This window comes from Dasypus novemcinctus, chromosome 2, assembly GCF_030445035.2.
Source record: "Dasypus novemcinctus isolate mDasNov1 chromosome 2, mDasNov1.1.hap2, whole genome shotgun sequence".
NCBI classification, from domain to species: domain Eukaryota; kingdom Metazoa; phylum Chordata; class Mammalia; order Cingulata; family Dasypodidae; genus Dasypus; species Dasypus novemcinctus.
In genome coordinates, this window is record NC_080674.1 from 133,689,529 (window position 1) to 133,703,481 (window position 13,953).

The 13,953-nt window shown below is 41.2% G+C and overlaps 1 protein-coding gene and 1 non-coding gene across 2 annotated transcripts in view; both read right to left on the bottom strand.

Annotated features, from left to right (window-relative positions):
• Positions 1–13,953, bottom strand: part of MARCHF3 (membrane associated ring-CH-type finger 3) — a 154,116-nt gene that overhangs the window by 104,749 nt on the left and 35,414 nt on the right. The gene's annotated exons all lie outside the window — the stretch shown is intronic.
• On the bottom strand, positions 12,896–13,022 carry LOC111765921 (small nucleolar RNA SNORA5). Its single transcript, XR_002798124.1, has one exon. It is a non-coding gene; the product is annotated as a small nucleolar RNA SNORA5 (small nucleolar RNA).

The window sequence follows — 13,953 nt, forward strand, 5'->3', positions numbered from 1 at the left end:
TTTTATACTGCTGGTGTGAAAAATTTCTGGACATCAATATCTATTAATATAAATGTCACAACGCAATATTGATGACATAGAAATGTCAGTTCCAAAAATATACCCTTCTGACATAGTATGTAAGATATGCTTGACTGTAACGAAAAAAAAAAAAAAGAAATAAAATAAGGGAAACATCCAGAAATGGCTACATACACGTTGCATATACAAAATGGAAAACTATGTAGCTTTTCAAAAGCAAGAGATGAATTTACATGCCCTAACATCAAGGATGCCTTCAATATATTAAGTGAAGAAAGAAACTTGTAGTTTGGGGAGGAGGATAATATTCATTATTGAAACTGTCTCCCAACACCACCACGAATAGCATGGATACTAAAGGAGGTCTCATTGCCAAAATCCTCCTCCTCAGCACTGTAGTTTTCTCAAACTCAAGGCAGTATTACATAGCAGGAATGAGGAAACACTATTGCAGAACCTGAGGGAACTCCATTCTTGGAATTGGGGAGCCCAAGCTACCGAGTGAGAATAGGAAGAGAGCAGAAAACGGAGAGAGAAGAGGAGGGAACTGGCCTTTGAACACAGAAGCTTTGGCAAAGAAGGGTTGTCCAGTGGGAATTTGGGGATGTCTTTGTTGCATGTGGGAGCTTTCTTGTCACTGTGGCCTCCCAAACCTTCAGTCAAACTTACATTATTTCCCAATAATTCTGCAGTTGAATTTGTTTCTGGGATATGGGAAAAAGTGTTGCCTCTGATCTCAAGGTCAGAGATGGTCAAGGATAGAGGCTGCCCAGAGTAACCAGCCCCATCTGGTTACTAACAGACAGTAAGGTCCAGGTATAACCAGTTCTGTGCATATTGGGAACTGTGGGCTAAAGACTAGGAAAAGACCAGAGAACAGGTGAAGGAGCGTTAAGCCAAATCAACCCTATGCATGGGCAATGGCCTGGTTTGATAAATATTGAGGTTTGTTTTCATGTCCAGAACTGCAGACAGTGATTTAGGGAAAGGTGAAAGGATCATAGGAGAGATGACCATTCCATAATATAATGTGTCAGAGTATCACAATATTATGCACATGTCAGATATATAAGGTACTAGCTCTAACTACATTAGTTGTTATAGGAATATCTTCTTTATCTGGAAAAAAGTGTCATTTTCTTCATTAAAATTTCTCCTCCTTGCCCAATTCACCTCTGAGCAACTCAGCCCCTTGCCCTCACACAGAACTGGCCCGACTGTTTCTACGTGTGGCCTCTGCTTAGCAAACGACTGCCTCTTCTGGAACAACTGCCTCCACAGCCTGCGTGACCAACCTAGTGAGGACCTAAGTGGAGCAGGCCCTATGGCTGGGCTCTGAGGGCTCCCCATGCCCTGGAATGTTATGTAAACCATTGTGTGCGTGCATTTTTCTGGGGATTGGGTCATGGCTCTGACTCACCTATAAAGAGGATGACCCTCAAATGTCAAAACCTCTGATTTAGAAGCTTGATGTGGAACTTCTCTAATACAATCTCACTGAAGACTTCTGTTATCACCTTCATATTTAGATATGTATGTGCATACATATTCCTAAAGGGAGGTATTGCACATGAAACTTTCCTTAATATGATATGACGTTTTAACAGGCCATGGCCTTGCCAGTATGTTTACAGGTCAGCAGTACAGCCACTCTGAGGAGCTTTTCTTTATGTTACTGACTCTACTTCCTGGCCCAGAATTTTTTTCCTCAACTAGATTGAAGCTCTTTTAGGGCATGGATCGCATTCCTCCCCACCAAAGGCCTACCACAAAATTTGGCAAACAGTTGGTACTCAATAAAACCTCACAATTACTATTAGGGGAAACCAGACACTAAAGTCTACTATTATGACCCTTATTTTATAGATGAGGAAAATGAGGCTCTAGATACAGATCCAAGTTTGTAAGACTCTAAGTCTTTAATGTCATCTACTTTCTATGAACTTTGTTAAATAAATGAATTCTGAATGAGATGACAGGTGATGTTACTAATACTTCCATCATGCAGGTAAGGAACAGGTATCATCATAGGAGTGAGGTACATCAGAAACTCAGGCTATCTGTCTTTCATTTAAGTATGCTTTCCCTTACATGTTTCTAACTTCGTTTGAACAAGGTAGTTTTTATTCCTTAATAGAAATGAATGAGAAGGGTATGTGTACTTGTGTACTTGTGTATCTTGTATATGAGTAGGTCAAATTTCATACTGGAAGGGACTGTGTCACCATGGACATCTGTAAGGAAAGCAAAATATTTCCTCTTTGGGCTCCTTCTCTTGTTGGAGGTCTCAACAAGCAGAAGGTAAGAGAAGTGTGTGAGTGGGTGGGCGGGGCTCTGGGTGGCCCAGACCCAGCACTGGAAGGAAGAGCCTCCCCTTAGCCTTATCACATCATCACTTGAGAATGTGGGCCCACAGTGACCAGACCAGATTTTTTTGAGAAGCCAGAAACACAGGCTTCTCCTGATTTTTAAATACTGACATCTCATTCAAATATTTAAAAAAAAAAACCAACACAGTACAGGCCAAATAAAACACATCATCCACAGGCTGGGTGGGCCTTTGGGCCACCAGTGTGCAAACTCGGCTTTTGTTTGAGGAATATCCAAAAGCCATCTTCTGCCCAGTCAGGAGGATTAGGGTAAGGCAGAGAGATGACATTAACATGTTTGGTTTTTCTGCTTGTTAGCATCTTTACTGAAAGGCTTTGTGAAGAAAGTGTCTGGAAAAAAAGGGTCAAATTGTTTTGGGACCATCTACAGATTTGAAATATGCTATTTGTGGTTCCAAACTGAAAATCAAGAGCAGATGGTAACAGTTCTGTGTGACTATCCACCGTAAGTTACCAGTCAAGATTTCTGTCTCACAAAGAATTGGCCTGGTGTGCATGGACACATGACTTCAGCATTCTTCTATGCTCTGCTGAATCTGCAGTAAAATCTATAACGTGCTGCATGTCTTCTTGCATTGAATGTGCCTCTGCAGAGCAACAGATAAACCTCCAGCAGTGACAAATGACGGCTTCAAGGAAGGGCTTCTCTGTGTAGTCACTGTCCAGTGAGAAAGAAAAGCTTCTCCAAAGAACGGAAACGTCTCCGAATCCAGGGACCCTATCTTCATTGTCTTTTTACACTGTTTAGTGAAGCGTGCAAGACACTGAATAAATCCAGGTCCATTCAGAGATCAAATATTCTAGCAAGTGAGTATCTTGAGACCTCAACCTGCTTCTTGGATAGCACAACCTCTGAAAAATTGATGAGGAAACCATGCAAGCACAATGTAGCAAGATGAGACGTTTGAGAACTTTACGAATTAGTTCCCATTCCAGATCTAAGAACTGTATTTGGAGAAAATTTCCTTGGGTCTTATTTTCTTTAAATATATTAGTGAAATGGATACAGGATATTAATGTATTTTTGCAAGGTGCTGGAAAATAATACTAAACACAGTGTTCTCTTCAAACCAAAGGTGCCATGTACATGTTTAGTTTGGAAAGATATTTATTTTTATACCAGCAAATTGAGAATTTTCCAAGTGTCTTTCTTTAAATAACAATAACAAAAGAATATATCACATCAGATATCCAAGCCTACAGTAACAGTGTGCTAAAGAGTGGACAACATCAAATACTGTGTTTGGAGTGATCTTAAAAGACCCAAATTTGGTTCTTCTTCATAGGCTGCCAGACATGCTCTTTTAATTTTATAAGGAGAATACATGACTTGACTACTAAACGTTTTTAGAATCCTTAAGTAGAGTATTCCCAAAATTTTTTTACAAAATATCTAAGGTTGTTTCCAAACAACTCCTTCTGCTTTTGGTAATACATTCCTTCCCTTTTAAGTTAACTTGATAAGGTTCTAAGTTTCAGGCAACCTCATACTTTTCAATACCTAGTTTGAACATGTTATGTATGAGGACAACCAAATGGTCTTGAAACCTGGTACCACTGCCCAAACATTTTCACATTCTTCAGGTTTAAAAACTGTTGAGAAAGATCAAATTCATATTTCAGTGCAAACCCTCTAAGAAAGGACTTTAGTTCAATCTCTCTTTTTCTGTCCTACTTTTTCAATTCTCAAATCCATTAAGGACCAATATATTAAATAAAGGCTAGGGAATGGTTCTCACAGGGAACAAACAAAGCAATGAAGGATTGTGAGCATTTTCTCTTCTGCAAATCAATGTGGTTCTTTAAATAGAGAATACAATTATTTCTTAAACTATTGTCCCATTTTCCAATTCACAGTTTTTGTATCTTGCACTGATAGGTAAAGTAACCTATGAAGGGGAGCTGATTAAAGAGGTGGTTTTTTTCCTGATAAAGATCCAAAGTGCCTACATGAACTCAAGAGTTAAAGGCTAGGTATAGTTTGGAATTCGTTTGGATTTTATTTTCAATCAAGTACATAATAACAATTTGAGCAGGATATATTTATATCTCTTTATATATTTTATTGAGATATAATTCATATACCTTATACTTAACCCATTTAAAGTGTATAATTCAGGGAGTGGAGGTGGCTCAACGATTAGGTGCCTCCCTCCCACATGGGTTGCCCTGGGTTCAGTTCCCGGTGCCTCCTAAAAAAAAAAGAAGACCAGCACACAACGAACAGATACAACAAATGTAAAGAATGAGGGAGTAGGGAAAATAAATAAAATAAACCTTTAAAAAAATAAAGTGTATAATTCAACGGTTTCAGATGTTGCAACCATCACCATGATTAATTTTAGAATATTTCATCCCTCCAAAAGAAACCCAGTACCCATCAGGAGTTCCTCCCCACTCCTCCCTTCCTCCAGCCCTTGGCAGTCACTAATAGCCTTTCTCTCTATATGGATTTTCCTATTCTGGACATTTTATATAAATCAGATACTATGCAGCCTTTTGTGTCTGGTTTATTTCACTAGTTTAATGTTTTCAAGGTCCATTCATGTTTTTATATATGTATGTAATATACATATATACATGTATATAATTGAAATAAGTGGCCAATAGTCTTTTCTCCACTGAGCATTGTTTAAACGCTCTGGAGGTTTTGGGCAGCACTGTGTAGCTATTAACCTTCTCACCTTCTTTAGAGAACTCACGTCATACCTTGATTCACTGGAGAAGCTGAGAAAGTCCTGTCATCTCTCATCTCAAATTTTCAATTTCCAAGAGATATCTCCACTTCAGGTTCCCATTGCTCCTCAAAATGTACAACATAAACTCAGCATTTTTCCTTCCTCAAACAATATTCCTCTTCATTTACTCATCTTTGTTAATGATAAGCCATCTGCCCACACTAACTTTGAAACCTAGTCATTTTTACTTCTTTCATGTCTAATTCATTCATCACTGTTGCCAGCACTGGTTCTCTCTCCTCTGTCTCCACAGCTTCCCTTACCCCCTTCCTGCGTTCCACTGCATCCCCATCAACACAACCTGGCTCAGTTCATGACACAGCTTCCCTGCTGTCTCTCCCTGCAACACCTCCTACTCCAGTCATTCCTATACCACAGCTGAGCCCTAAACTGAGGTGAACTGAAGTGAATGGCTCCATCTTGAGGGCAGGGAGGAAGAAGGAAAAGCAGGGGGAGCTGGTGGTTCTGCTTGAATCCAAACTAGGCCCTGGGATGAAGGCCAGGCTGGCTGTCCACTCAGTGCTGGAGAAGAAGCTGACTAGCTTTGCAGCTCTTCCTAGCTGGCCTGGGTCCTACCTGGAGATGTTCTAATTAAATTATTTTCAAAATTCCCCAGATGCTAGTAATGTGCAGCTCAGGGATCTAGTGCCACAATAGCACAGTGTAGTGGGACAACCAAGGGCTCTAGAGTCAGAAAACTTGCGTGCAAACCTTGGCTAGCTGTGAAACCTTGTAGGCATTAACCCTCTATGCCTCAATGTTCTCATCGGCAATGTGGGATAAATACAACTTCTTCACAGAAATGCTCTGAGTATTAAGTAAATTAGATATGAAGTACAAAGAGTGACTGGCATGAAGAAGACACCCAGAGAGTGAGGGGTGAAGTGGGGTATGTATGCCTTGTTCTAAAATGTGTGGATCACCCTGCTAATGTGGCTAGGGGATAACCAAGAAGGGTTTTATTTTTCTCCCACAAGGCCCCACATTAAGGTGACTGACTCCTTTGTTGAGAGGCAAAATGACTGAACTGGGTGAGGCAACTGTGGGCATACAACTAATCCTGACATAGGCATGCAGTCAGTTCTCAACATTTTATGCTGTTTTTGTTTCTTAAAATGTAGGAAGAAACAGTGGTGCATGGGGGCAGTACGGTGTGTGAGGGGACATTGAATGAGAAGTCAGGAGAACTCTAATGCGCTATGTGACAAGAGGAGACTTCCACAGAATTCATGGATTTAGTTTGTTCTTGACACCCTACCCACACAGCTAACTAAAAACCAATAATATTTTGTTCTCCTCCCACAAAGTCTTTAGACAGAATAAAAATAAATTCAGGTAGGGATGGGCTCTAAGATAGTATGAGAAGTCTTGTTTAACCTTCTTTACAATAAAAAGCCTTCTTGTATTGCCCATTGTCCACCTCTTCATTAAGCATCTATCTTCTCTCTTCAGTAGGAAAACTGGGATTAAGAACCGTGTGAAGAAATCTCATCACTGGACGGCACATACACTGCTCCAGCATCCCCATACGCCCTCAAAGGGAGTTGGTTTTGGCTTCACAAGAGCTGCTTATTTTTCAGCTAATAAAGTGACAGACGATCCCTTCTGAGAAACTTGCTTTGGGAGGGGAGGGTAGAGATGAACTGGGCAGTCTGGCAGTCATGGCGCCTCCCTCCCTCTCTGAGGACAGGAACTTGCCTTGCTGGCTGTGGCCAGGCTTTCCTGTGAGTCTGTGGTGCCACAGGCTGAGCACTTCCTCAGCACAGGATTGTGTATCAGAAACAGCAGCAGAGCAGCTCAGAACTCTGACTTGGAAGAGGGATCTACATGTATCAGGGCTCGAATACCCTGCATCAGGTATCATCAGCAAAGGCTATTGGAAGTGCCCTCAAGCCCAGAGTGCAGACCTTGTGGGTAGCTGACTTTGGTATGGAACTGCAGTGTAGACAGGGCCCCAAATCCACCCTCGTTGCCAACTTTTGATTTATGGTGCTGGAGTCAGTCTACTGAGGCACATATGGCTGAGGTCTCAGCTTACTTCCCAACTAGGCCTCCTCCTGCATCTCGGGCACTTCATGAGAGGAATTCTCTTAACAGAGGCCCAAACCAAACCAAAGCCTCAAATAAAAGAAAGCACTGGCTGTCTATGTTTCAGCTTCCTTTATATTTTTCATATTTAACCAGTGGTGTGTATTTTGTTTTCTGATTCTAAATTTTTTAAAAAAATTAACCAGAAAATGTGGACACCACTGTCATAAGACTAAGAGAGAAAAGTTAAGCCAGGTAAAGTAAAACTTCCTTGTTTATTGCAATGGACTGGGTAGGAGATATTACAGAATGCAAATTGAGGATCCTGAAATTTTGGGGGGTGTTGAGGGAAGATGATGCTGGGATTTCTCAGGGCATGGGTTACCCCTTACGGAGCACAGTAGCTCTGGGATGGGCCAGATGGACTGATGAGGAGGCAGAAGGTAGAAGAAAACTTTTGACAATACTCTGTATTAGAAAAGAAACTCTACAACAAATCAGTCAAAAGAAAAGGTGCTTGGAAAGTAAATAAGACAGGAATACCTTACAGACCAGGCCAGGCCAGGACAGGGGGAGCTGGAAAGGAGTAAGGAAGAGCCAAGCAGGCATCAGGTCCAGCCAAGGGACAGCACATTGGAGTCAGGAGAGAGCTACACTGGCCCAGATGGGAAACAGGCCATGAGATGAATGCCAGGGCCCAGCCTAGGCTTCAAGTGGAAACAGAAGGAGCTGGCAAGAGTAGGGGCTCCAAGGGCAGGCCTCCAAGAACCAGTCATGCTGCTTAAACATTTTTGGGTCATGGGTCCCTTTTAGGATCTGAGGAAATCTACAAAGCTGCTCCCCAAGAAAACTCACTTAGGCTCACATAATTCTGCCTTCCATTTCTGGGGACCCACAGGTCCCAATAAGTCCAGCCGTGACCCAAAGTTATGAACCTCAGGCCCAAAGGATGCTCCTATGTACTGAAAGAAGAAGACGGCTGAACCCTTTAAAATCTGTCAAACTAAGCGGGATAATGTGAGACCAGGCCTGAAACTGTTCTGAAATAACGTATAAGTTGCAGCAAAGATTAGTCAGGCACTTAAGCCAGCAGTGTGTGCTGGAGTCCAGTGGAAGGACAAAGGTAGTCCTGAAAAGAACAGGAAAGAAAGGCTAGAAAACCAAAGGGGGGGTCTGGAAAGAAAACGCCCAGCCCTGTCCTCCCATTTACCTCCAGGTAGTGGCAGGAGAAACTTAATTCAGACAAATGGTGAACGGCCCTGGATGGTGGGGCCTTGCTTTGGGGAATTACTCTTGGCCTCTGTAACACATGCTTCATACTAAATTAAGACATACAGTAAGAAAAAGAAAAAGAAAACCATATATATTTGTGACAGTGAGTCTGTACTTATATTGAAAAGATGCCTTTTTGTTTTTAAACAGAGGCATCGTTGCATTATTATTTTTCTAATCATTTAATTGAACCACAACCTGAGTTTGGAAAAGCATCTTGGGAGGTACAGATTAGGATTACAGCTCTGTGTGCTACTAGTGAATTATGTGCTATGTTTAATTTGATGTTTTGGTGTCAATACTAGAGCATGTCCTTATCTATGGATGAATTTTTGGGTGAAGGGAGGAGGTTGTGCTCTGAAAATATAGAGTGGTTTTTGATCCTTAACATACCTTTGGCTGAGAGAGAACCTGAGCTTGAGAGTTTTTCTTGTGCATGACTCTATTTGGTTCCTGAGCACAGAACATGCAAACAACATAGTACAGTGAATTGGTTGTCCAAGGAAAACTTACCTTCTTACAAAAGAAAGAGATAAGTTTGGGTCATTAGTAGAATAAGCCCTGCACGTTTGAGTCCACTGCAAGCACACCTAATGACACTAGGATTTATAGAAACATGCTCATTGTCAAAAGTTCCCCCCAAATAGGTACAGCGTATTGCAACAGATGCAAAACAGAGAATAAAGAATTAAGAGTCAGAAGACCTGAAGTCTAAAGCAGGCTCTGAAACTCTTAGAATGTATGACCTCATGCAAAATTTTTAATGTTTCCAGATGCAGCCCAAGTGTTCTACCTGTTAAATGAGACTAAAAGGGCCTGCTATCTCCCTACCTTTTAAGTAGCATCAAATGTGAACAGTTAATAAAATATAAAAATTAAAGCATTTGAAATTTCTAAAGCGCTATACTAAATTATGTCATTTGTTACACAAAGCTAAAGAATTTTTATTGGAAAACCTAAGTATATATATATTTAAAAGTCAGTGCCCACTCTAGCACAGCATTGGTCTAGGTGTTGTGAATTACAGAGATGAATAAACACTCTAAAGATCTTTGTTTACGATTTTAAAAAGAAAAAGAAAATCAAGGCTGAGCTTACAAAGCTGATAAATCATATTATGAAGATTTTTAAAATATTTAAAGTTGGATGGACTTACATCCAAACAAATAGCAAAATAAACAGTTTCATTTAGATAGGTCAGAGAAAATGAATATTCAAAAAATTTTAAATAAGCACATTACAATAAAGAATCAACACTGGTGAAATCGTAGAGTAATACGTAAAGTGAACAACTTTGATCTGAATCATAAAGTGCTTTTTTTAAAAATCTCAATAGGATTGCTGGCCTCTGTCAACATGCCAGTGTTTAGTAGAGGTGCTGGCATGAACGATCGGTTCTCTTCAATAAATAAATGTTGTTTTCTAGTAGAAGATGGCTGAATAAGAATGAGCATTTATGTCCCTAGACTAATAAAATACTACTAAAAGGGGGAGGGGCATAACAAAGAAGGGATGGGGCAAAAGAGCAGGACAAGAAGAAAGATTTCAACAAATTTTTGGAGGTCAGGCAGAGGAATATGCTGGAGAAAACTTCAGGGGAGTAGGAGGACATAGATGAGCTGCCTGGACATGTGTCAGCAACCCCCGCTCTCTGCTCCACCTTCTTGCGCAGCTCACTGACAGCAGAGACTGGGGTTTCTCAGGGGAGGTGGGAAACAGGTTAAGTAGAAGTCTAAGGGACACCAGGTACACCAGGCCTGTGAGCACCCCTCATTCTCCTCCTCATCCCACGCTACGTCCATGCACTGTGCTGGAAGCCTGGTATTTTGCTTGTGGGCAAGATATATGAGGACTCTTTTTCTATAAAGGAATTTTAAAACTGTCTGGGTATTGTATGATGGTTATCTAAGACATTAATATTAGGGGAAGCTGGATGAGGAATATACAGAAACGATTATTTTGTAACTTCTCTAAGTCTAAAATTAGTTTTTAAACAACATTCCTTGTTCTTAAACATGGATGGATAACCAAAGTTCACCACTCATAAACAAAAGCATCAAAGAAAAAAAGCTAACTAATCAAACATGAAACCTGGTTCCTGAGAAACAGATAATTCAGAAAACATAAGAGAATTTTAAAGAGAACCTGTGCACTGTTTCTACAGATATTATTAATATTTTCATCTAACAGATTGGAGAGTTAAGATGAGCTATATAAGTTAATGTAAGAGGAAATAGAGTTTTAAAATCTATTATTTGAAGGTAAAAAAGATTATCACTAGAGTAATTAAAAGTAGTTATCAACTTAGAAAGGGAAAAGGGTAATGTAAATGCTCAAAGAGCATCAAGTCAACAGATAACTGACATGCTTAACTGAGCAGTATCAGTGTAAGCTCATTCTTAAACATCAAACAAGGAACCACCTGAGCCACCGCCGAAGGACAGGGATTGGGGGTTGGGAGGGGACTATGCTTTTCCTTATAAGCATTTCTACACAATTTTATTTCTTAACCTATGCATTTATTATTTTCACAAAGTCGTAGAAGGGGAGGGTGAGAGGTTTCTTCAAAAAATGCTCTCTGAGAGTTGAAAGAGGTTTCTTTATGCAGGTAACTCCCACTGATAATACCAATACAATTTCACTGTGGAAGAAAAAAATCCGTAATAATAGAACTAAAGGGGAACAATTTCAAATGCAGATTTAGAGGCTCAAGCAGCAAGGCAATTTGGAAATTTCTGAATTATCCTCTGTCAGAAAGCAAAGGAAGTTTTTTACAAAAGAAAATTGAGCCACAATTTAGTAACCAGCCTCCTCCCGGATGCCACGGGTCTTGTCAGCATGTAAGTGCCAGTCCACTGTAGATCTAAGTGTAAAATCGGACCAAACGCTTCATGAGCTGGGACACAAGTTCATCTCGACACCTTCCCCTGGCTGGGGAGTGAGATCTGTGGAGTGCCCAGTACTACTGTGACCTACTCAGCCATAAACTGTGACACATATAGGGGAAAGGAAGTTTTTAACTGATAGCACCAGTATGAATATATTAATTACAATACTTAAAGCACATTAGTGATAATTATGAACAGTTTCCTATTATGTTATGACCTTCTGCAATAATATCAGCTTGCCTTTATTAAGAAAGAAATCTAGGCATGATGGTGTCTTCCATTACTGTATTTTCAATTCCCTACATTCATTATCAGTGTAATTCCCTTTCTTGGTAAATGTAAAATGCTTAGCTTTGTGAACTCTCCATATGTCCAACAAGAAAGAGTCCCCAAAGATATTTCCATATCCTTGTAGTCTTCCAACTGGGTCTTGTTCAGGTCCCGTGGAATATACAAAGATGAACACTTCCCTTGGACTGTAGTCATTGGCATTCTGGGAAAACAATTCACCATACAATAAAAGGGAAATGCATCTGTGGGTTTATTTAATGCCAAGTAAAGTGTCACGAAAGGGCTGGATGCCCCAGGATACACAGCACAATGAAAACATTTGATAATTTTTCCTCTAGCGACTCTTCTGCTCTCACATTCTGATAGCTCAGCTCAAAACAGTTAGTTCACCTGCAGTCAAACCCAGATCTGGAAACAAAACAAACTTCTTCCTCCCGATACCATAAGATGTCATATTTATTGGTCTTTTTTTGAAAAAAAGATTTATTTATTTATTTGTTTGTTTTAATTTCTCTCCCCCCCCAAAACCCCCCAACCCCCCAACCCCCCAACCTCCCCCCTTTGTCTGCTCTCTGTGTCCATTTGCTGTGTGCGTGTTCTTGTCTGCTTCTGTTGTCAATGGCACGGGAATCTGTTTCTTTTTGTTGCATCATCTTGTGTGTCAGTTTTCCATGTGTGCGGCGCCATTCTTGGGCAGGCTGCACTTTCTTTTGCGCTGGGCGGCTCTCCTTATGGGGCGCACTCCTTGTGCGTGGGGCTCCCCTACGCGGGGGACACCCCTGCGTGGCAGGGCACTCCTTGTGCGCATCAGCACTGCGCGTGGACCAGCCCCACACGGGTCAAGGAGGCCCGGGGTTTGAACCGTGGACCTCCCATGTGGTAGACGGACGCCCTATCCACTGGGCCAAGTCTGCTTCCCATATTTATTGTCTTTACCACACTGTCCAAACTGACTTTCATAAGAACATCAAATCAGCTCGAAGCACAAGCAGTTCCTTAATGATGCTGCAAACCCCTTCCGCTGCAACTCTGAGGAGCCACAAGCTAAGGGAAGGGCTGCTCATTACCCGGTGGCTGATAGGCAGGCATCTTAAATGGGCATTCCCCTGAAGCAAATTCAGACAGAAAATAATCATTTTTCATTTGTTTTCTCTTCTCCTTTCTATTTTTTTTCCTTTTTTCCACTGAGCCTGAGCTCACTAAACATAAGCCCATCCCTGTAGGGCCTGCCTCTTTTTCCACCCCAGTGACACCTGTACCTGGAGTGCAACATCTACAGCCAAACTTATCTCCAGGCCTCAAGGTCAGAGGCCTTGGGGCTCAGGAGCTATAGAGCTCGCTGTGGCAGCCAGCTGTGCTAGCCCCTGCCATGGCAGCAATTTGACTCAACTGTAGTCTCCTCTCTATTTAAGTAGAATTGTGAACAAAATTACAAAAACTCCACTGCTCTAGTGCCCTTGGCTGAAAGTTGCCTTTAGTCAGGATCATTCAGTTAATTCCTATTTAAACCCTGTGCATTACTGGTTTCTGGAGGTTACATGAAGATTCCAGGTCAGGGTGCTGATATGGCTACCATAGAACTCAGAAGGTTACAAGAGGACATCACAGGTCCAGGAATCATTGATTCTTTTTCCTTCCTATTTCTGATACCTAGCTGATTCTAAAGCAGACATCCATGACCCCCAGTAGGACAAAGGAGGACCACGGATCTAATGCAAAAAGCTTTTGAACTGATAATTCTGTTTAGTATGAAAGGCGCTGACTGTAGCAATGGCCAGAAAGAACAGCTCTTGAATTACAGCTGAGGTTCCAAGGCAAGGTGTAGAGGCCAAGTCCATAATCCTGTTTTTGCAACCATATAAAATCTAGATGTTAAGAAGCCTTTCAAGCAAAGTATCTCTGATGGCCAGAATCTGAAAGCGTTTGGGTGAGAAGCTAAAAGAAATCTGTTATTAAGCAACTGAGAATTTGAACTAAACTTAGAACTATCACTCTCTAAAAGATGTGTCCCTCTTCAGGTTTCCAATGCTGGACCTTATCAGATGCCATCAATGCCACAATTCTGGTGACTGCCTGAAGGGCCTGGGAGATGACTTAGTGGTCCAGTAGATTTTCAGAGCCTCTCTGCAAAGCTGCTCTAATCTCCCCTGAATACCAGGCAGATTAGCCAAACACCCACTTTAATCATTTTCAGGGAGGAAAAAATGTTCTGTATACAAGTAAGAGAGGAGATCTACATCCCTGTGGTGGTTTGGAACTGTATGTGCCCCAGAGAATCATGTTCTTAAAGCAAATCCATTCCTGTAGCTACAAACCTATTTTATG